Source organism: Adiantum capillus-veneris, chromosome 28 (assembly GCF_014529385.1).
Source record: "Adiantum capillus-veneris isolate H3 chromosome 28, ASM1452938v2, whole genome shotgun sequence".
Lineage (NCBI taxonomy): Eukaryota > Viridiplantae > Streptophyta > Polypodiopsida > Polypodiales > Pteridaceae > Adiantum > Adiantum capillus-veneris.
In genome coordinates this window covers 120,747,545-120,769,314 of record NC_140958.1, presented here as the reverse complement: position 1 = coordinate 120,769,314, position 21,770 = coordinate 120,747,545, and the positions used below count along the sequence as shown (strand labels likewise).

The window sequence follows — 21,770 nt, the reverse complement described above, 5'->3', positions numbered from 1 at the left end:
TGATTCGATCTTTCTGGTGGTAGATAGACTCACAACACAAGCTCACTTCTTTCCTCTAAAAATAATTGATATTATATTGACCATTGCACGCTTGTTTGTGAAAGAGATATTTCGTTTGCATGGCAGTCCCAAGAGCATAGTGTCTGACAGAGATTCTAAGTTCACTTCTCATTTCTAGAGAGCAACTTTTGACTCTATAGGTACCCAGTTACGCATGTCTAATGCTTTCCATCCTCAAACCGATGCGAAAACGGAGAGAGTGAATCGTATTTTAGAAGATATGTTACGAATGTATGTCAATGAAAACCAATCTAATTGGAATGAATATTTGCCTTTGGTGGAATTTTCATACAACAGTTCACATCATTCATCTATTAGGATGACTCCGTTTGAGGCAATGTATGGCTATAACTATCCTACACCTATTCATTTTCTTAATTCGAGGAATAAGGTAGAACTGTCACGTGAGATGCTTGAGAAAATGGATAGCGAGTTGGCCAAAATCAGGGGGAATATTAGAGAATCTCAAAAGAGACATAAACTGTATTATGACAAGAAACATCGTGTTGTGGAGTATGAAACTGGTGATATGGTTTTTTAACGGTTATTCCTGAGAAGTCTCATTTGATTCTTGGAAATGATAGAAGATTGTCTCCACGATTTGTTGGTCCATTCAAAATTTTGAAGTGCATTGGTTCATTAGCTTACAAATTGGAATTGCCTTCTCATGTTAAAGTGCATCATGTATTCTATGTGAGTTTATTGAAAAAGTATGTTCCTAATGTGCATCATGTTTTAGAGGACAACTCTAAGTTGAAAGATGGCGGACCATTGACTGTAGAATCAGACTTAGTACTAGATAGGCGTTTTAAACATATGAGAAATAGAGACATTGTGGAAGTTTTGGTTAAGTGGCAGAACTATCCAGTAGAGGATGCATCATGGGTTGATCTTAGTGTTTTGCAAAGAGAATTTTTCTCTCTTTAGACCAACTCTGAGGACAGAGTTAATTTTGATAAGGGGAGAATGTAATAGGACTAGTCTTTGAAGTTCTTAAAGTCGAAAAGAATGTAGCAGGGCATATCTTCCGTTAGCACGATTTGAAAGATTGTTGAATAGTCTATTAAATAGAGCTTTTACGAACGAGTTGAGATATTAAGAGAGAACATATATTCTTTTTTTAAAAAAATAATACACTAAAGACGGATTTGATAAAGATTAATGAATAACAGATAGTCTGTCTATGAACAGTAAAATTGAGATTTTTATTAATATCAATGTTTTATATTTATGTATTTTAGCTTAAAATGCATGGGTAGGCTTAAAATAAGTTATAAAAGTAGTGGAGACCCAGAAATAGAGGTTTTATGAGTCGCGACCTAAAAGTTGCGTTTTTAGCCAAATAGAGACGTTTTTCGCAATTCTGTCCGCGTTGCCTTGTAGACCAGACCTATTCCCGTCGTTTTGAGTACCTAGATCGCTCTGTTCTGAGTTCGTTTGTAAAAGTTATGATGAAAACAAATAGAAGACAGCAGCAGTGTAATGTACACAGGGACACACAGACCTACAACATCATACAGTTCTCCCTGCTATCAACCAAGAAGTGGATTGTTTCTTCATGGTAGAGTATGGCAATTGAGATTATGAAGGTATATAATTATGTTTTTTTTACTTTGATTATCATGTTGAATTGGTTGCACGAGTATGTTCTTTTGGCTATTTTGTAGGCGATGCAGAAATCAATGTCTGAAACAGGATCTGTGTAAAGTGTCATGATAGAAATCTAACCTTTACGGATCGCTTAGCGATCACGTTCTTATATTATTCTCGCAGGTATACTTGGTACGAAAATCGTGCAGGCTTTTCGAGAAAAAGAAGGATAAAAGCACGACAGGTGGTGCGTTGGGGATCATTCACCGATCTCTTCTTCTGCGAGTGCGAGTGCGAGTGCGAGTGAGAGTGAGAGTGAGAGTGCGAGTGCGAGTGCGAGTGCGAGTGAGTGAGACGCTGCATGCAAGCGAACTGAAGCTCGGGGGTGGTCGGGAGGTTCGAGCTCCGTACAACGGAGTGCGCCCATATATTTTGCTCCTCTGTTGTATCAAATCTCTACAAAGATTCATCAATACAAAGATCTCTTTCTCTATCTTTTGCTATCGATCTCTATTATTCGGTTCCCGTGACATATTTACATGTCATTATCTGATTATTTTCCAGTTGTGGTATAGTTAACTAATGCAGTTGATTTACATGTCTCTAAAAAGTGTGGTACTACCAGACCATTAATGGTTAATAACTTGCTTCTACGTATGGATGTTTTTCAAAATGCTATGAATAAATCAATGGCAGTGTTTGGCTTGACTCAACTTGTGTTAGCAAGATAGAACTTCTGTGTAGAGGTGCAGGGCTGTACTAGAAATGTAGGAAAAGTTGTGGCAAAGAAAGAAAAAAGGGAACTGCTTAAGGCTTATGAGTATGTTAAATCCAAAGTTTCTAAGAATGTATCAACCCTCAATGAGGAGGAAATTTTTGGTTTGATTGATTCTCGATAGGTTCTCAGAGACTATGAAGCAGAGTTAGCCGTTAGGGCCAGGTTTTTATGTAGGCAACATCAGTTAAAGGATGTACACTATTCCTCTAAGATTTGTTTTTAGCAAGCATAGTATCATTGAATTATAAAAGATGATGAGGGGACAATGACTAACCCTGCATAGATAATTTTGAATAAGGATGTAGATCAATCTTCTAAGAGGCAACAAGCTATTGATGTGTTCTTATTGGTGGTGGATCCATGCATTGAGCCAGGTAATGCCAAAAGGTTGGAAGCTCCATTTGAACAAAATGAGATTTTGTGGGTTCTCAACAAATTGGGAATGATAAAATCCCTAGTTTCTATGGTTTGAAAAAGGATTTTGTATTGGCCTTAATTTGGGATAAGTTGGGACCTTTGGTTGTGAGAGTTATCAACCAGATATGGCTAACTCAATGCATGGACCCTTCAATGAAACAAGAAATCATTAAACTATTGCCCAAAAAAACTTTTCCTGCCTTCTTCGCTGATTGGAGACCTACCACAATAATGGGCATTATCTATAAGATGTTAGCAAAGGTAATTGCAGTCAAAATTGGCCCATTCTTAGGAAGCACATTCATGAATCTCAGTCTCGGCTTATTGGGGGTGGATCAATTATGGATAATATCTTAACAATGATGCTAGGTATAGAGACATGTAACAAAAAAATTCAAAAAATTGTGCTTTATTGGTTAGACTTTGCCAATTAAGCATTTGCCTTTGTTATTTGGGATTTTGTGCTTGGGGTAAAGAGGAAGCTTGGGTTTGGTAGTATAATTTTTGCATGCATCCTGCTTTTGGGAGTGGGGTCTATGTAATCATATGGGTCAATGGTAGAATGTATGATGTAGTGTTGGTCAACAGGTCAGTGAGGCAAGGTTGCCCCTTAAGCCCACTGTTATTTGCAGTAGCAACCCATCCATTGTTTTTCTTTCTAAATTCAGACATTGTTGCTGGGAATCTTAAAGGTTTGAGAATTGGGAAAGATAACGTGGTTGCACTAGGTTTTTTTTATGACACTATCACTTTTGTACAAGATAAAAATTTGAATATTGGAAAATGTATGAATTAACTTAGTTTGTACTCTGTGGCTACTGGTTTGAATTTCAATCTTGCTAAATCCTAGTTGATTGACATTTTTCCTTTTAAAAATTACAACATCATATGGGGAAGTAGAAGAATTCAAAGGGGCACTATTTTCATGCATCTCGGGAACCCAATTGGTGTGGATGTTACCAATAGACAATTGACTAGATGGATGGAGGAAAGGGTGTATAGGAAAATACAAAGCTGGCATTGCAATGAGTGGACTTTCAATGTGAGAGTGAGGATTATTTAGACAATCTTGGTCCCATATTTGCTATACTTTCTTCCATTGCTAGACTGGTTAGATAAAACTCTTGATGGCTTTAGGTATTGTATTCTGAAATTTTTGTGGGTTCTTCTAGCAAAGTCTAGATTGCTCGGGATCATGTATCTCTGTCGATTTAAATGGGTGTTTTCGGGATATTTAATCTAAAAAACCACATCATGGCTAGGAGAGACACATTCATCAAACATATGTTGAGCACTTACACCTTCTAGTCTAGACTTTTGTGGTGGTTGATTGATAAAACAGCTGTGTACTTTCATGGAACCTGAGATTTGCAATTGTGGGATAAATTGTTCTTTGCGGCACCTCTTAAATTGTGTTGGCACACAGGTAACATGTTAGTGAGATCTTGGAAAAATGTATGTTCAAATCGCATGTGGTCAGGACGAATTCGACACACTTGAAACTCATTAGGGGAAGAATCATGCTTTTGGAGTTTTGTGTTTAAAAAGCCACCTGCATGGTTATTGGGGAAGAAAATAGTAACCCTCTTTCAAAGAGGGTTAGCTCAATAGAACATATAGTGGACTCTAACAACATGGTGGCTGTTTTCTCGATTTCCAGGAGAGTATTAGAATTGGGGAATGGCCTTAGAGTACCATGGGGGATTCTATGTGCTTGCGTGTCGTCTTTGCTATGTAATTAGGATGCTACATAGAGATTCCGTGACTGGGAGATTCCAAATCACTCTGCCAATTGGGGGACTTTACCTATCAGAATATTTTATTAGATGCTATATCCCAGAGGCTCGATTGATCTAAGATGTAACAAAATATGGGGTCTTTCAGAAAATAGGGAATGGTGGTTGCATAGATATCAGATATTGTGGACTGTACATTGTTCCTTCAAACACAAGGTGTTCATGTGGAGAGTGCTCATTAAGGATTTTCCCACCGGGGAATTGTTGTATAGGAAAAATGTGATGCATGGAAAATGCATGAGATGTAATCAAATGGAAATAATGAGACACTTATTCATGAACTGTGACCATGTGCAATATTGGTGGAAGGCTCTGTAGGACAAGTATAGGAAGCTTTGGAATGTCCAAATCACAAATTCCAAGCTTGTTTTTGGATAAGTACATTGTGATAAACCTGGCTATCAATTATATATACATCATGTCCATCATCCAAATTATGATGTCCATTAGAATTTGGGTGCTGGTTTTTGTTTGGAATGCAAGAAACTCTGCAGCTTTTTACAGGACCTCATTTGCACTTCCCTTGCCTTGGACCCAGCTCAAGACCAGATTGATTGAGGATTATCTTTCTATGCCTAAACATATCCAAAGGCAGATGCAAGAATTTATTGAGAGGATATGAGATATAGAAAAGATGTAAAGTAAACCACAATGTAACATAGAAAATAAAGTTCCACACACACACACACACACACACAGAGAGAGAGAGAGAGAGAGAGAGAGAGAGAGAGAGAGGGAGAGGGAGAAAGAAGGAGACAATTTCTTAGTGTCATAGGAACAATCCCGACCTTTTGAAATTGAGAAAATGTACATCGATTTTGGAGGATTGGCCTTTGAGCATACAATACTAGAGTTTATAAAGTGTAATGTTGCATCATATTTTTCAATGAGTAACACTTACACAGTAGCCTTGAGCCCGGTGTAGGGGTGTCTCACATGCATTTTCTATGAAGCATTAAGTTTTAAAGCTCATAAATTTGTCATAAATCTTGAAGCAGAAACTACAAAGCAGACAAACCGGGCTGAAGTTGAACTGACACTTTGATGTCGAGGGCTACAAAAATGACTTGGGCCAGATTTTTGTAGCTTGACCATAATGTTTGTCAGCAAGATAAAAGCTTCATGAAGTTATAAGATCTTGAACTCAGACTTTTATGTGAAGGATTACAAAAGTGACTTGGGCCAAATTTCAGTAGCTTGATCATAACGTTTGTCACCAAGATAAAAAATTCATGAATCTTCTATAATATAATTTTAAGGTGTCTAAATGACTGTGAGAAGCATCTTTGAGTCCACCGCAAAATAATATTAAGAAAAACTTTTTTTTTGAAAACAAAAAATAGTACAAAAAATATTAATTTCTTGTTGGACATCCCTTGGAATAAATAGAAGAGATTCAAAACAATTGCAAGCTCCCAATAATGAATAAAAACATATTCATGATCATTGATAGTTCTGTTTCAGCTGAATGAGAGATGCATTTTTTGAATTCAAAACAAAATAAAAATTAAAATCAAGGCATACAATATAGTGCAAGGAAGTCTTGATAGAAGACAGCACTATCTAAAGGAAAGGGGGAAAAAAAAAAAGAATACAAATGTAAAATAAAATGAACCACACACATTTCATATTGCATGCTTTACCATCTCTTGACATAGACATGCACAGTCTTTTGTCTTCCTTGACTCACTCTTATTTACAGGGACATAATTCGAAATCAAGGCATTTGTGAAGTTGCAAGTTGTGATATGAACAGGCTTCTTGTGTGCAAGGAGAGATAAATCACGGTTTGCTGCAGGGTCTAAGAGAAGGGATCAGATCGATAGTAGGCCTGCTGCTATTGGCCCACAAAAGCATTATCCATTGCCCTGCATGACTACTAGAACGTGCAGACTCTCGTGGTTGATCACTGCAATCGATGGAACAATTCGCAGGGTCTCTCTCTCTCTCTCTCTCTCTCTCTCTCTCTCTCTCTCTGGGTGCTATATATATAGGGGCCAGTGCTCGAAAAAAACCTAGGTTTAGTGTAATCCCACCTACAAATTTTGAAATTTACCTCTAAATTTTGTTTATGAAGGTGAGAAAACCTACAAAATTTTGAAAAAAATAGTGTAATTTGGTGTAAAAACCTTCAACTTTTGTCAATTTACCTCTTTTGTTTGACATATTTAGGTTTGCCAAGTTTTTGGAAAAAAGTTTTTTTCGAGCCGCAAGAACCCAAATGGAATAGCTACCTTTCCTAGCTTCTCTAGCTGCTAGAAAGTGGCCGAAGTACCAACCAGCAGTGCTGCACCAATATAGATATTGCCATCGCCATGAGGACGCTGCAGGAATTAGCCCTGACGGCTCTAGGTTATACTGCACTAGTTGCTGCGGGGGCATGGGCACAGCAGGACGAGTTCCTGGAGGCACACAATGTAGAAAGGGAAAGTGTAGGGGTGGCGGGGCTGGTGTGGGAGGGGGAGGTGGCGGCGTATGCGCAGAGCTATGCCGAGCAGCAGCGATCTGCGCACTCTGACGGGAGCTACGGCGAGAACCTGTACTGAGCAAGCCGCCGTCTCCATTGCCCCCGCCGACGCCGTCAATTACTGGATCAGCAAGAAACAGTTCTACGATTACCAGGCCAATAGCTGCGCCGCCGGTGAGAATATGTGCGGCCATTACACGCAGGTGGTGTGGGCGGATTCCATCCGCCTGGGCTGCGCCTCCGTCGCCTGCAACAATGGTGGTGGCACCTTCGTCATCTGCAACTACGACCCTCCCGGCAACGTCCTCAGTGAGCGTCCCTATGGATCATCCTCTTCATCATCCCTCAGCGCTCTCTCTCTCTCTCTCTCTCTCTCTCTCTCTCTCTTTCTTGTCTGCATGCTGCAAAATAAACCTGCTTGCATTTCTAAATGGATACGAGCACTCTAGTTATCCGTCTGGTCCTCTCGTCATGCTGCAAAATAAACGCTCTTCCATTTCTTAATTGTAGGTGGTGTGCCTTCATTGACTTTTACATAATTCTTCTATCATCCTCGAATGTCACCCTCTTTTGATGTTAAAACTATCTTCTTCTTCTTCTTCTTATCACACTCTCTTTTGAGGATAAGGGTACCCCAAGAAATTGCCATTTCTCTTCTTCTTCTTTTTCTTATCACACTCTCTTTTGAGGATAAGGGTACCCCAAGAGATTGCCATTGACTAGCTCTCGTGCCTATGATTTGAAACATAAAAGAGATAATTATTTATTGGACCAAAATATCCCCGAAATTTGTGGAATTTCTAGAATACCCATCAAATTTCAAAAATTACCAATATACCCTTCACAATAAAGTTATATCTCTTTATATCATAGATAAAAATATTCACCAAGGAGCTCACAAGTAGAAGCATGCGTGTCTAGAAATAATGCATGATATCATCTTGAAAGTCCGTAATACCATTTTAAATCCTAGGTATATCATCTTGCTCAGAGAGAGAACAAATCTTCCCATGAAGAGTGGCAAACAAAATTGTCATTCAAGATGATTGCGAGACTAACGCGGGTCACTGTTTTGGGAATTTTGTAAAAATTGAAGGGCATTTTGGGACTGTTTGGCCAAAGACGAGGGAAATATTGGGCAATGTTCAAATCTGAGAGGTATGTTGGAGATTTCAACAAATTCCATGGGTATTTTGATAATTATTCAAAGATGGTATTCAAGTTAGAAGAGATCTACTTGGTATTGCATTCTCACCACATGTTTCATTGTTTAAAGAGTGTCTGGAGCACGAGTTAATAGAAATTCCTTCCACACTATCTCATCCTGGGGTGGTCACCATGATTCAATTCACCAAGTGTATAGAGGTTATAGAATTTTTTTCCACCCATCTCACCCTCAGATAGTTACTGTTATCCAATTTAATATATCATGTGCTTTAAATACTCTAAAGATAAACCACCCTATATGAATTTTTGAATAGTATTAGTAAAGGTTGATAGATATATATTTTTTATTATTAGAAAGAGATTTTTCTCACAAATTCTATGCACTAAACAATTAAAAAGTTCTAAGCCTATTGAAAAGTAACAACATATTTACTTTTTTTTCTAAATCTACCTGCATCTAAAAGTGAACTCTACATATTAAAAAATTCCTTTAAACACTATCTAATAAAGGCACCTAGTAGGTTAGTCCGATATGTCTAAACACTATTAAAAAATAGAAAAAAACTAGGATAAATTGTTTATCACAATCTATCACTATTTTATGTATATTAAAACAAGAAAGTACTAAAACGCTTCTCTTTTTTTAATATATGTAGGTTTAAAACCAAACACTTAAATACTACTCTTGATACTTTCAAGGCACCAAAGGTAGTAGTTTTTTCTCAAAAAATCAAAACATTTGTTTTTCTATTTTCTCTATTTTGCAGTGTTTGGGATTAGCCTTGCAGTTTGTGAGAAGGTGAGGTTTATTTCGGAACCAAAAACTTCTACTTTTAAAGTATTTTATCTTGATCAGTATCAATATGGATCAATATGTAAGTACATATATGAAGTTTTTACTTTAAAAGACATGAAATCTAATAATACGGTTGAATGATATGAGTAAGCATATTATACATCATTTATTCACGTATAAAACTCTTTGTGATTAATGTACCATGCAGCCTTGATAATCAAAATCTAACACGAAGAGATCACAATGTTTAAACAAAACTTATTGAGTAAGTAGAATAAGCCAATGTTCTAATTAATGTAGGGAGTTTATCCAGACTTCCAAATTCTACGATCAAGCTCATGATGGTGGCTAGACACACAAAATGGGTAGAAATAGCCTTGGTATTTAACCTGAATCATAACTATGAAGAAAGATTTCCAAACTTATTTGATCATACCTTCAATATTCCTACAAAGTTCTCCTTTTAAATCCCCTCATTGGGAATAAATATATAAGTAAAAATGTCTTAATACTAGGATGATAATAGGACACTTTCATGTCCTTTTAGTTGAAAAACATCGCCAAATTACTTCTATAAACGTCAAACAATTTAATTTGATGTATTGGTTTTTTAAAATCCTCTATATGATTATTATTCAATTTTCTTTTGTGGATTCATTGGTTCTAAAATTCTATTTTTTAAGCATGAGATAAATAATGATATAGAATGATTTTGAAAGATGAATGATGAGTTGATATATTTTTTGCAATATCCAACAGTGAGTTGATAGATTAGGACCAAAAGAATGTGACCGTACCAAAATAATTGAACTTTAATGGCACACTTTTATGTTGACTTTTAGTAGTTTGTTTGAACTTTTAAAATTATCTCATAACTTGCTAAGTTATTTAGCTATTTTTCACTTTTATTCACTATTAAAAACAAAGAAGGTTGAGCCCAATAATTATCAAGACTATCAACACAATTTTGACAAAATCACTATGGATTGTAATAGTATGTGGGATCTTTGAACGTTATGTTATTTTGCTATATTTCTCTTTCATTTAATACTAAAAGAGATCATTTCTACTCATTTCCATAGCTTAACAATAGTGTGTGTAGGATCTACCTTTTTTCCCATAAGTATTCAAATATTCTAGCATAATTTCTCTTAATTTAAGCTAAAATAAGATAACTTTAGCTTGAGTAAAATATAATAATCATATAATTATTATTCATAATAAGAGCATTAAAATTCAGTAGTTTAAGAATATAGATTGAAGATTATTTACAATATAGAGAATTTTTTCCTTCTTAATATATAATATAAAGTATACAAATACATAGTTTAGAGTTACTTTTCTTGATTAGATTGGTTAGAGTTTTGCTCTTTTATATAGTGAGTCTGAAAATATTCTCTCTAATGATCATATTAATAATTTATTTAAATTTCTATTTTTAACGAATTCTAAAATAAACTAGAAAATTACATAAAGAGCAAAATTGGGTAGAATAACTTTACCAATGACCTTCCCAGTATCCCAACGGTTTGGAGAAATTAAACTAAAGCTAATATTCTTACAAAGATAGTTTATCTCTGTTTACTAACCTAGAGAATAATTGTGTAGCTAGAATTTGATAAAAAAATTGATGGTGCATTTCTCTTAATGTGCTAGCGAGGTTATAATTTTGACAATGTTGATAGTTTCCACTATGTATCAACCCCATGCAATGATACAAGGGTTACTGAGGAGCAACAAACACAAAAACAAAGAGGAGAAGCGTGCATAATAATTCCCAAGGAACCGCCCTACTCCCAGGAAATCTCCCTACTTGTGTTGTTGAAGGAATATGAAAACCCATGTCATGTACAACTATAAAAGACCACTTCCTATTTACTACCCTTGGGAGACCAAAAGACAAATCTCCACAATGAGGAGGTGATAAAATCCAACATAAAGGGTGACAAATAATTCATTAGGGCCAAAAACGTCTAAAAAAGGGATGTTTCGTAATCCACGGATTAAGAAATAGGCCAATAGTCACTTCACACGTATACAAAAGTATGGCATTCGTGTATCCTCTAACTTGAGTTTTTGTGCTCCTACTTTAGTGAAAAACGTCTAAATGTCACTTTCATTTGACTAAATTGCCTATACTTGATGACGTTCTTGTTGTTTTTGACGGATAACATCATATTCTGGGCCTGATGTAGAAGCGCTCTTTTCTATTTAATATTGTACAATATTAAGCTAGAAAATACGAAATCTTTCTTTTCAAACAGTGATGATGACATCTATTAATGACTAATCAGTATTTTTTTTATGTCTAATTTTCACCTACCCTCTACTTCTAAGCACCGCATCAAGAGCTTGCACTCATCACGTGCGTACATAATATCTACATCAACATGGGACCACACCTGAAGACATCCTTTCTCACATTGTTTTGGATCAATGACCACACTGTGCGATCTAGTCACTCTACTCCCACTCGCCCCATTTCGGCAGTGTACCCACATCGTGCGCAAATTGACTCAATGAAAAACACGTGAAAAAGCGCTCAGAGACTTTGACACTCCCCATGTTGCGTCAGTTTAGCTCCTGCCCACATCGCGCGACGAGGGCATCATATAGCTTGTCACTCCCCCCTCATCGCGTCGTTCAGGCTCCATGCACAAACCATGCAAAAAAATATCTAATGACCTTATTATTTGGATTCCTATGGTTTTTCTCATATGTAAAATATATTATCAAAAGGCCTATTTGGTGCCACACTATGCCTTGCCTGCAGAATGGGATAGAGGATATTTTTAGAATCTCACTACCCAATCCTCATGTTGTGTGGGTCATTTTTGGAACACCAATTTGGTGCTAGACTATGCCTTGCTTGCACAACAGGATAGGGGGTTAGTTTTAGAATCTCATTACCCCAATCGTGACATGTGGGTTATTTGCATTCACTGATTCACCTTTCATGCCTACTATAGATCTCTCTTTACATACATATCTATTAAGCATATTGGACCCAGGCATAGTCACAAAATTACTCAATTCTATTTTACAACATATAATACTTGTAGATTTTGAAAGCTATTTTATTTGAAGCTTTTGAAATCATAGATGAGTTCAAAATGCCCAAAAACCCCAAAAACGAATGGCTATATGCCTCGTTCTGACACCCGGAGAGGTCGGTATGGCCAAAAAAGGCCTCCGGAGGCATTATCCCGTACGGTGCGAGGCGACGGGTAGCCATACTAGAACGAGGCATATAGCCAGTTGTTTTTGAGGTTTTTGGGCATTTCGGACTCATCTGTGATATTAAAATTTTGTCATTTTTCTCTATTTGAAAGTTATAATTTTAAGTTGAGTCAAAAGAGTTGAAGCAACAAAGTTTTACTAACATGGTTTAAAGGCAAAGGGACTGAGGGTGATGAAGATTCTAATAATGATGATCCATGCCAATGGTTTCTAGATGTCACGTTATAGGATCATGGTCACATGGAAGTCTACATAGAAGAGTGAAAACATTTCAAGCTCAAGAATAGCTAAAAGGAAACTTGTCTTAGGAGTTACAAATGAGTAAAATGATTGTGTGGCAAAGGGGAAATAAAGTGTTAATCCCGATGTCGCAATGTTTAGAGGAACATATGTTGTAACTTCACAAGGTATTATATTGTAAAAATGAATGTTTTGCAAGGACACTGAAAGTAGATTTAAAGTAAACTTACAAGGAATTATATTGCTAAAATGATAGTCTTTCGCAAGGAATGATATTGTAACTTTGCATCTAAATAGTCTCGTCCTTGGAATGATTGTGATGTTCACAGCAAGGTTGTTGTTGTTGGTTCTTTGATTTCAGCCTCTATAATTGCCTCCCTTGGTATCGACTGAGTAGTTATTTTAGTGTTATTGAAAAATGAAGTTTGTGCTTGATAATGTGACTTCTATGTGTTGCAATGGGCCCTTGTTTTGCAAAATATGGTCCATGTAGATAGAGCATATGCTGCAAGATATCATGAGATCCAGTTTTCAACATAGAAAACTAAGTGAATCTTTTGGGTTTTAAACCTCCACTTGAAGCATACCCCAAAATATTTCGTGTCCTTTTAGAAATAGTTGGATCCTTCTCCAATTGCAGATGGCCACCATGGAAATCTATTTATGAGAGTAAGGCTTAAAATTTTTCTATTTACCTTCTAGTTCGTGGATCAACAGGATACAAGCTGACTTTTGTCCATATCCATTTACTTGCTCCGATGGCCTTGTAATGCTTGAGCTCAGATGCCTGCAGCCTTTGATACACAACCCTCATGGTTTCTTACACTTGGTTGAGCTTGATTTTTATATGGAACTACTTAATGAGTTTCTAGGTAGAGTGGAAATGGTGAAAAAGCTTGTGAGACTGAAGGGAGCTTCTAATCAAAGCAAAACTAGTGAGAAAGTTTGGAAAACTTGTGAGTCTGAAGTTAGAAAGAGCAAAACTAGTGAGAAATTTTGGAAATCTTGTGAGGGTGAGGAGAGAAAAATGGTTTCCATGCAGAGTAGAAATGATGGGAAAACTTGTGAGGTTGAAGTGCTCTTCTAGCCAATAAAAACTAGTGAGAAAAATTGGAAAGCTTATGAGGGTGAAGAGAACAAAATGGTGGTTCTCTTACAATGGTGAAGAGAGAAAAACCGCAATGATCATTCTAGCTAGACCAGAAATGGCGGTCCTCTTGCGAAGGTAGAGAGAGCTTGGAAAGCTTGTGAGGGTGAAGAGAGCCTAATGAAATGGCTTGAGAGAAAGAGTAGTGAGGAAAACCATCATTCAAAAGTGAAAATTTTGTATTTGTCGCCAAGCCAACAAAATAGGTCCAGTACGGGAGAAAATATAGTGTGAAAATGACATCTTTTGTTCATATTGAAGGATCTGTACCAGTATACTCTTTAAATGCTCTAGATATGCTTTGAATACCCAAAACGATCAAATTTGGAGCCGTTTTGAAAGTCAAATGCTCCACTAATTAGCAAGCTAACCAATTCCTTACACGGCCCTTTTGGCCCTAATGTTGAGCATGTAAAAGTGGTATCTAAGAAGTTTGACACAAATAATATGTGGATGTATGCTCCTTCTTAAGCATTAAGGTTTGGCTCTCGCAAAGATCTTTGTAATTTGTTGATCATTAAGATCATTTGTTGGACGTTCTTGTACTTGATTGCCACACAAAAAATATTTATGGACATGTTGTGAAACATGATTTCAAGATATTAGAATGGGAAGCTATGACAAATGTCAATTTTGTGTTGTAAAACCCTCTATAAGACGATGTTTACTCACCTTACCCATGTGACAACTAGCATGCCACTTTGAGGGAGTTATCATCTGTTTCTTTCTTGAAATATTTATGCAAATTAGAGTAACTCATGTGTTATTTAGTTTGAGAGAGTCACATGTGCATACTTAGGGACCAAAGCTATTCAAAGCATATCTATGCTATTTTAAGGCATATGTAGCTACATATCTTTAAATATTTAAAAATATATCATTTTCAAACCATTCCTTTGTGGCTCACCTCGCACTTTGTGTTTCCACTTTTGAATGAATCAATCCCTCTTTTTTTCTCTCTTACTCTCTTTTGACCTTTCACACACTTTCTCTATTCTCTTCTAATGCTAGCATCTCTGCTACAACGTTATCTCCGTTATACTTTCTGTTTGCACTTCACTACTTACAATGAGTAATGCATCTTCCATTAGTGATAATCACAATTTTCACTTGAACATTAAGCTCAACCAAGAATATGCTACCACGTAGAGTGTCTATCAAAGACCACTTACAAATGCAAATGAAGCACAACAACTTTGCAATGACGGGAAGAAACACATTGACCTATGGACAGACTGAAAGGTATCCATGTTTTCACACACCTCATGATTTGATGAGATTTGTTGGAGGTGTGGTTGACGGCTTACTAGGATATAGTTTTAGGCTATCTCAGTCACACATTGATCATACACATTGCATTCAATATCTCCAAGCTTCTTTGTCTTTGAATACAGCAAGAATTTTAGAACTTGAAAACTAAATGGCATCTGTAAATCAAGAAAATCAGCAGCTTCAAACTTTTAAAGAAACTCCAATAGGATTAAGAGCACGACTAAAATGCATGAGAGATATAGTAAAGTTAACAGAAGAATCTTGAAAAAGAAAAAATAGGTTAAAAATTACTAGAGACCATGTGACCACCCTCTTAAGATTTTATATGTCCTATGATCAAGGAAGGGTGAGATTCTTGAAGGAGGTAATGAACAAGAGTGACATTTTGAAACTTTTAAAACTTCTCAAAAATCAAACTCAAAAAAATTTGGTATTTCAAAATTTACTAAAAGATATGGATTCATTTGTCCAACCTTCTCAAATGCAAGAAGTTTGTGACACAGTGAGAGTGAGTAGAAGAGACTATAAGGCCATCTCTAAAACCTTAAATATTACAAGATTAAAGCTTTTGGCTTGCCTAGGCCTCACAATGTTGGGAAAGTAAGGACTCTGTTAAATGAAGAAATACCCAAACATATGGAGAATACTATCATATAAAGGGAACAATGGTGTACAAAAAACAAAAGAAAAAATCTTCTTTTGAGTATAATGTTTTTAATAACATTTGGATGATTAAAAAAAAAGTTCAATTTGTTATGGTGAGATACTTTAAAATGCGAAAAGTAGATTGTAAAGGAAAACTTATATTTTTTATGAAATTGGATGAGACTCAAATTCAAATTTGTCAAAAAATGGAAAAAGTATCTATATCCCTAATGAATAGAGCATTGGAGAAGCTTAAATACCAGTAGAAAACCACAATGCATTGAAATTGCTCTTTTTGCAAACTGACTTCCCTTCTATTATACAGGACCAAAACGCAAGTGAACAACTCCATGTAGATGACATGGGTGATTTCATTGTAGAATGGCACTTGACTGATGACCTTAAGGCACTGAAGGGCATGTTTGGTGTATGTGGAGGTGCCAATACCAAGTATCCGTTTCTGTATTGCATGGAAACCAACATCCAAAAATAATGTGAACGCTTTCAACCACCCATCATCTTCTATGATGTGGGATCCAATTCTAGCAATAGATTTTAAAAATGTACATATATGTTCAATGCATGCAGAGATTAAAATCTAGATCAAATTGCTTCGACTCCATCTTGATTATGCATATTCTATTAAGCAAAGTACACTTGCATACGAGTGCATAGGAAAATGTGAGGCTTTGCTCTCTCAAATGGGTTTCCATGGTGGTCAAGTGTATCTAAAAAAATATCCTACTCTTTCAAAAGGTACAGGTGATGTTTTTCAAGATCTTTCAATAGTGGAGCAAAAGCCTGAAGATTTTTGGGCAACCGTGACAACAAACAATTTGACATTATGTGGAACTGCCAGAAGGATCTGTGTGTAATAATAACCAATGTCAAAAGTAGACCATATGTAGCCAGTGTGGAAGAATCTCAACAATTTATTGAAAGTCTTGAGACAACAAGCTAGCTCAACTACTTATACAGATGACTTTAAGAAGTGAATAAAGCTTTTAATAACTACTATCATAGATGCTTGGGGAGAAAAAGGCATAACATATTACTTGATGTGTATTCAATTACTTCTTAAAGCCGGGATAGTTTTTCACATTGGATCTTATGATTCAACTAGCATTTTTAATTTTTTTGTAGCATATTCTCTACCTGCATGGAACATATTTTACAAAACAAGGACCCCTTGTAACATGGAATACTCGAGGAATAGAAAATTTTCACTATCAAGCGAGGACTTTATTTTTCAGATATATGAGAAAGGGAGGGGGGGAAGGAGAAGCAATGCACTAAAGGAATTATTCAATTGGTTCTATAGGAGGAAATTAGAATGGATGAGATCAAACAACCATGCTGCTCAACCACAAATGGAGACACATGCTTCACTTTAAAACTATGTACCTCTTTCTAAAAAGATCCAAATTCAAAAAATATATCTTTACACAAAACATTGTCGATTTTACATAAAAAATTTATTCTTTTGGTATCACTGGGCATGTCACACCTATATTTCAAAAGATTTCTTCTTCTATAGCCCCCAAGAAGGTTTACATCTGTCTCCTTAGATGTCATTGCATAGTTAGAGTAGTAGAGAAAGTATCCCGCTCTTGACGCATTGAATCCTGCAACATACCCAAATATTCTAAGTGTTGCAACTCTCTCAAGTAGCATGATCTTGTTTGCATTGATTTGAGGGAAGTGTACCCCAAAAACCGTGACAATATCTTTAGGGAAAATATTGGCAACTCAAGATCTTCAAAATACTGTATGTGAAAAGCATAGAAGGTGGTGCTATCCAATGTAGGCATGTAGTGCATGAGAGACGAGGCATCCCTTCTAGAATTTCCCTCTATTGCTTTCCATGTAAATCCTTTAGCTCTCCCAAGAAAAATGTCCTTGTCAAGGAGTTAAATCTCCAAAACAAAAATTAATAATTAAATAACAAAAATTGGAAAAAAGAGAGGATTGTAGGCAGGGAGATCAAGGTGAACGTTATTCTACCTTTTGCAACTCATCCTTGGAAATGATTTTTTATTGAAGGAGATTGCATGATCCAGTCATCTCTCTTTTGTTAGCATCCTTTTCAACCTTCTTTAACTTAAAGTCTCTGCCAAAAGATTGGATACCAAGCTCAACAAGCTTCTTCTCCAAATCCTCAACTTTAAGTGTAGGTTTCTCCTTTTCCACTCTTTTCATGCAGTGCATAAGGAGTATGAAGAAATAAGTTATCAAATGTCTGCAAATCAAGTGCCCCTCCTTTGTGGGCTCATCAATGACATTACTAGCTCTAAATTAAGAAACATCCAAATTGGAACCCTCTTGCTCCTCAGCTATAGAATCAATTTCTTCCTCCTCTAGAACTTCACTTTTCTCAAGTTGCAGGACTGTGGAAACATTTGTATATTTTTCCTCTTTGTTTGTATCTTTCACTTCATCTTGACCTTTGCCTTGCATATCAACTTTAAGGAACAAATAGAAAAGAAAGGAAAATTCAAGGCTTCGAATAGACGGGACAAGAAATGGTCGGTGGGTAGACAAAAGAAGTATTCTTGGAAAATCTTCATGTTCTCCTTGTTACGTCGCCTTTCTCAACTTAGTTCGTAGTAAATTCATCTAGATGACAATAATTCTTGCCATCCAATACAAAACATTTACCCTCAACTGCCTCTTCAAATTCTTTGACTTCCTCTGGCAGAATGTCTTTCAATTTTTCTAACATAATTGCAAGATCAAACATAGGATTGAATATTTTATATTCTTTTGCATACACTTCCATGTCACCACCATCCCTAACAGCAACCAAAAGCTTGTCACTTGGGCTCTCCTCTAAAATATCCTCTGGACCTTCAGCAAAATGAGACTCATCTTTTGGTTTGGGGAGATGGTAGTGAGGCGGTCTAGGGTGGGCAACAAGAAGAGTGGCCTCCAAGCACTCTTCTAGGCTCCCATGCTGCCCAATTGGGTTGGGGTTGGGAAAAAACAACAAACACACACACAAACCCGCAACCTAACCCTACACAAATTTGGGGCACCACCTAGTTTACTCATCTTTTGGTTTGGGGAGATGGTAGTGAGGCGGTCTAGGGTGGGCAACAAGAAGAGTGGCCTCCAAGCACTCTTCTAGGCTCCCATGCTGCCCAATTGGGTTGGGGTTGGGAAAAAAACAACAAACACACACACAAACCCGCTCCAAGCAGAAGGAATGTGAGAGAGAGGAAGAAAGAACAAACAACAACACAGAACCGGAACCTAACCTACAGATTGAGAGGACCGAGGTGCGAACTAGGAGGGAGAGAGGAGAGAGAGAGAGAGAGAGAGAGAGAGAGAGAGAGAGAGAGAGAGAGAGAGCTCGGGCTGCTTTGAAACGTATCGGCAATGATCAAGCAAACACAACTATATATTTAAGAAAGAGAGAGAAAGGGGGAGGGGGTGCTTGTTGCATTAATACCTTCTTACAAATCTGTCATGACCAATCAAAGTGATATTAGTATTTGTTCATCATAGCTTGAGTAAATTACCCCACAACACATCACAAGAAAAGCCACCCCACTCACTGTCTTAAGGCCAAGGGAGTCCTCTCCACCCTGTCGCCCTCTTACAGTATGTGGGATTTATGGCTAAATTGATGACAACACTAGAGACAAGCTATCAAGAACTTAACAAAAAAAAAACACCAAGACACTTACACATCATTGTTGTCCATTTCTTCACGTGGGAAGAGAGACAAAGTATCCAAGCTTAGTCCAAATCCACCCTCCTTGATTCAGCAAATGTTGAGCTTACACTAGTAAGAGAAATGATAGATTTCCTACTCTCAATTGAGTGATCACTCTCTCTCTTACAATGGCATAGAGTTCCCTTGCTAATCTCCTATTACAACACATGCACATGCATAAGACAATGAGCTTCCACTCAAGAGCTCCTTCTAGAGAGGTTGAGCTTGGCTTCTCAAGCTATAGCATAGTGCTCTTGCTTATGGCTCCCCCCCTTTTTGTGCTAGCTACACCCTCCTTTTATAGCAATTTTGAAGGCTAGGTTACTCCTCTAACCATGGTTGGGTTAGATTTTCAGCAATTTATCTAATTTTTTTTGCTTGGAATTATCAAGAAGTTGGTGGGGAAAGAGAGAGGAGAGAAATGGAGGTGATAGGACTTTTCATAGTGGGTTAGTGTTAGTTGAGTTAGCATTAATTTACAAATGGAATTGGATATTTACAATGGGAGTATCCATGTAGGATACAAATAAGGAAGAAAAACTCTTAAGAGGTAAGAAAAGGTGGATTTCTTACAAGGTTGATGCTCCAAGTGTCTTGAGTAGGGCCAATTTTGACGCTTGTTGACGGTACATTTTTTCTCCACTCTTGACCTTCCTTGAGAGACAAGGTAATTGAAGCTGAGTAATCAACCACCATGATGCTGTCTTTTAAGAGAAGAGGCTGAATTTTGTGGTTTTTTTGATAGATATGGGTAATTTGGAGGAGGAAAAATGAGACTAGGTGGTCAATTTTGGAATGGAATTGTGTGTGGGAGGTATGAGTTCACCATGGTTTCTCTTATTCTTCAAGGTTGAGGAGAAGGTGAGTAGGGTGCAGAGAGGAGTGGTGAGAGAGGTGGGGATGATAAGTGGAGAAGTGTGTGTGAAAGAGGAAAATGATAAAGTGGAAGAGAGAGTGTGGCTGCATAGCATGGAAAAACTGGGGTCCACTAATAAAATCATAGCTCACAGCTCGTAGCTCAAAAAAATATGAAACAAATTGAGGCAAAAGTTCAGCCCGCGAGCTACAACTTTTGTTTGTGTCACCTTTTCAAATTTGGAGAGCAAGTGAACTTTAAAAATTCAGCAAAACCGACCGTTTGTTTCCACTGCACAAGGTCTTTGTGGGGTCCTTCTTTGGATGATTCTTTTGAATACCTCCAAGAGTGAGCCCTCCATAGTGCATGTATGCATGCCACCTACCCTTGACCTTATTTGGTAGGTCTATAATTAAAGATATTGTTGAGAGCATGATATAAGTGAATAGTACAACTAAGAAAATCAAATATTGAGGGGTCTAAAAAATATGTACATGTCAAATATAAATAATATAAGTGGAAAAAATATAAAGGGGTCAAAAGAAATCTCTCTCATTATGAGGCTACCATAGAAAGATAAATATTTTTGGTGTTCTAATTTTTTAGAAAAAAAAAATAGATGTAGGAAGGGAAAAATCACAATAGTGAAAAAATATACACATAAATAAAACTAGTTTTTTTTGGATTTTTGTTGGGGTGGAGTTACACCAAATATAAGAGAAGCTTACATGAAATTATTTCTATATGGAATAAAGAGTATGAAAAATGGTAAGAAAAATTGTGGTAATGGTGAGGCAATGTACAGAGCATAAATAACACACACCTAGGTAGAAATATTTAAATAAATACCAAAATAATTATGAAAAAAATCTTTTATTTAGGCCCTATATACAAAGAAATATTTACATACGCATGGGCCATAATATACTTATATATTTTTTTATTTTTTATTTTTTGGCTCAACTAGCCCAATGACTAGCTAATTGAGGGTTTTTTATTTCAGTAAGGAGATATGGGAAAAGTCCCCTAACTCACACGCACCTATATACAGTGAAAGGGTGAGGATAACCACAGTGTTTGAGTGATTTGATAGGGGGGGATAACTCACTATGGCAATCACAGAGAGCCTAAAAACGGCTATCATTAGCCCTCCCCCAGGATGATGGTATATTCATGTACCATCATAAAGAATCTTTTCCAAAGAGAGTGCTTCATAGTCCTTGACAAGATCTTCATTGTTTGGCCCCTTGGAATTTTGGTTTGTGTTACACTCATGTTTCATGGAACAATACTTACATGGGATAGTTGCCTTTTGCTCTGGTAGATCCTTTGGTAGAAGGCGACTCAAGTAAGGCTTCAAGCGATAGCCGTTTACCTTCCTGGAGTGCTCTTTTCCATTCAAGTCCATAAGTTGATAGTAACTTGAATTGAAAGCCTTCTTGACTATGTATGGCCCCTGCCATCTTGTTTCAAATTTGGCATCAAAACGATTATCAAGTCGATTGTCATACCTTAGCACAAGATCTCCTTCATTGATGCCTTTGTCCTTCAGTTTCTTGTCAAGATTCTCCTTTGTCTGTG

General features: G+C 36.8%; 1 pseudogene; it reads left to right on the top strand.

Annotated features, from left to right (window-relative positions):
• The first annotated feature begins 6,956 nt into the window (after window positions 1–6,956).
• Window positions 6,957–7,636, top strand: LOC147421196 (pathogenesis-related protein PR-1-like; annotated as a pseudogene).
• Window positions 7,637–21,770: the final 14,134 nt, after the last annotated feature.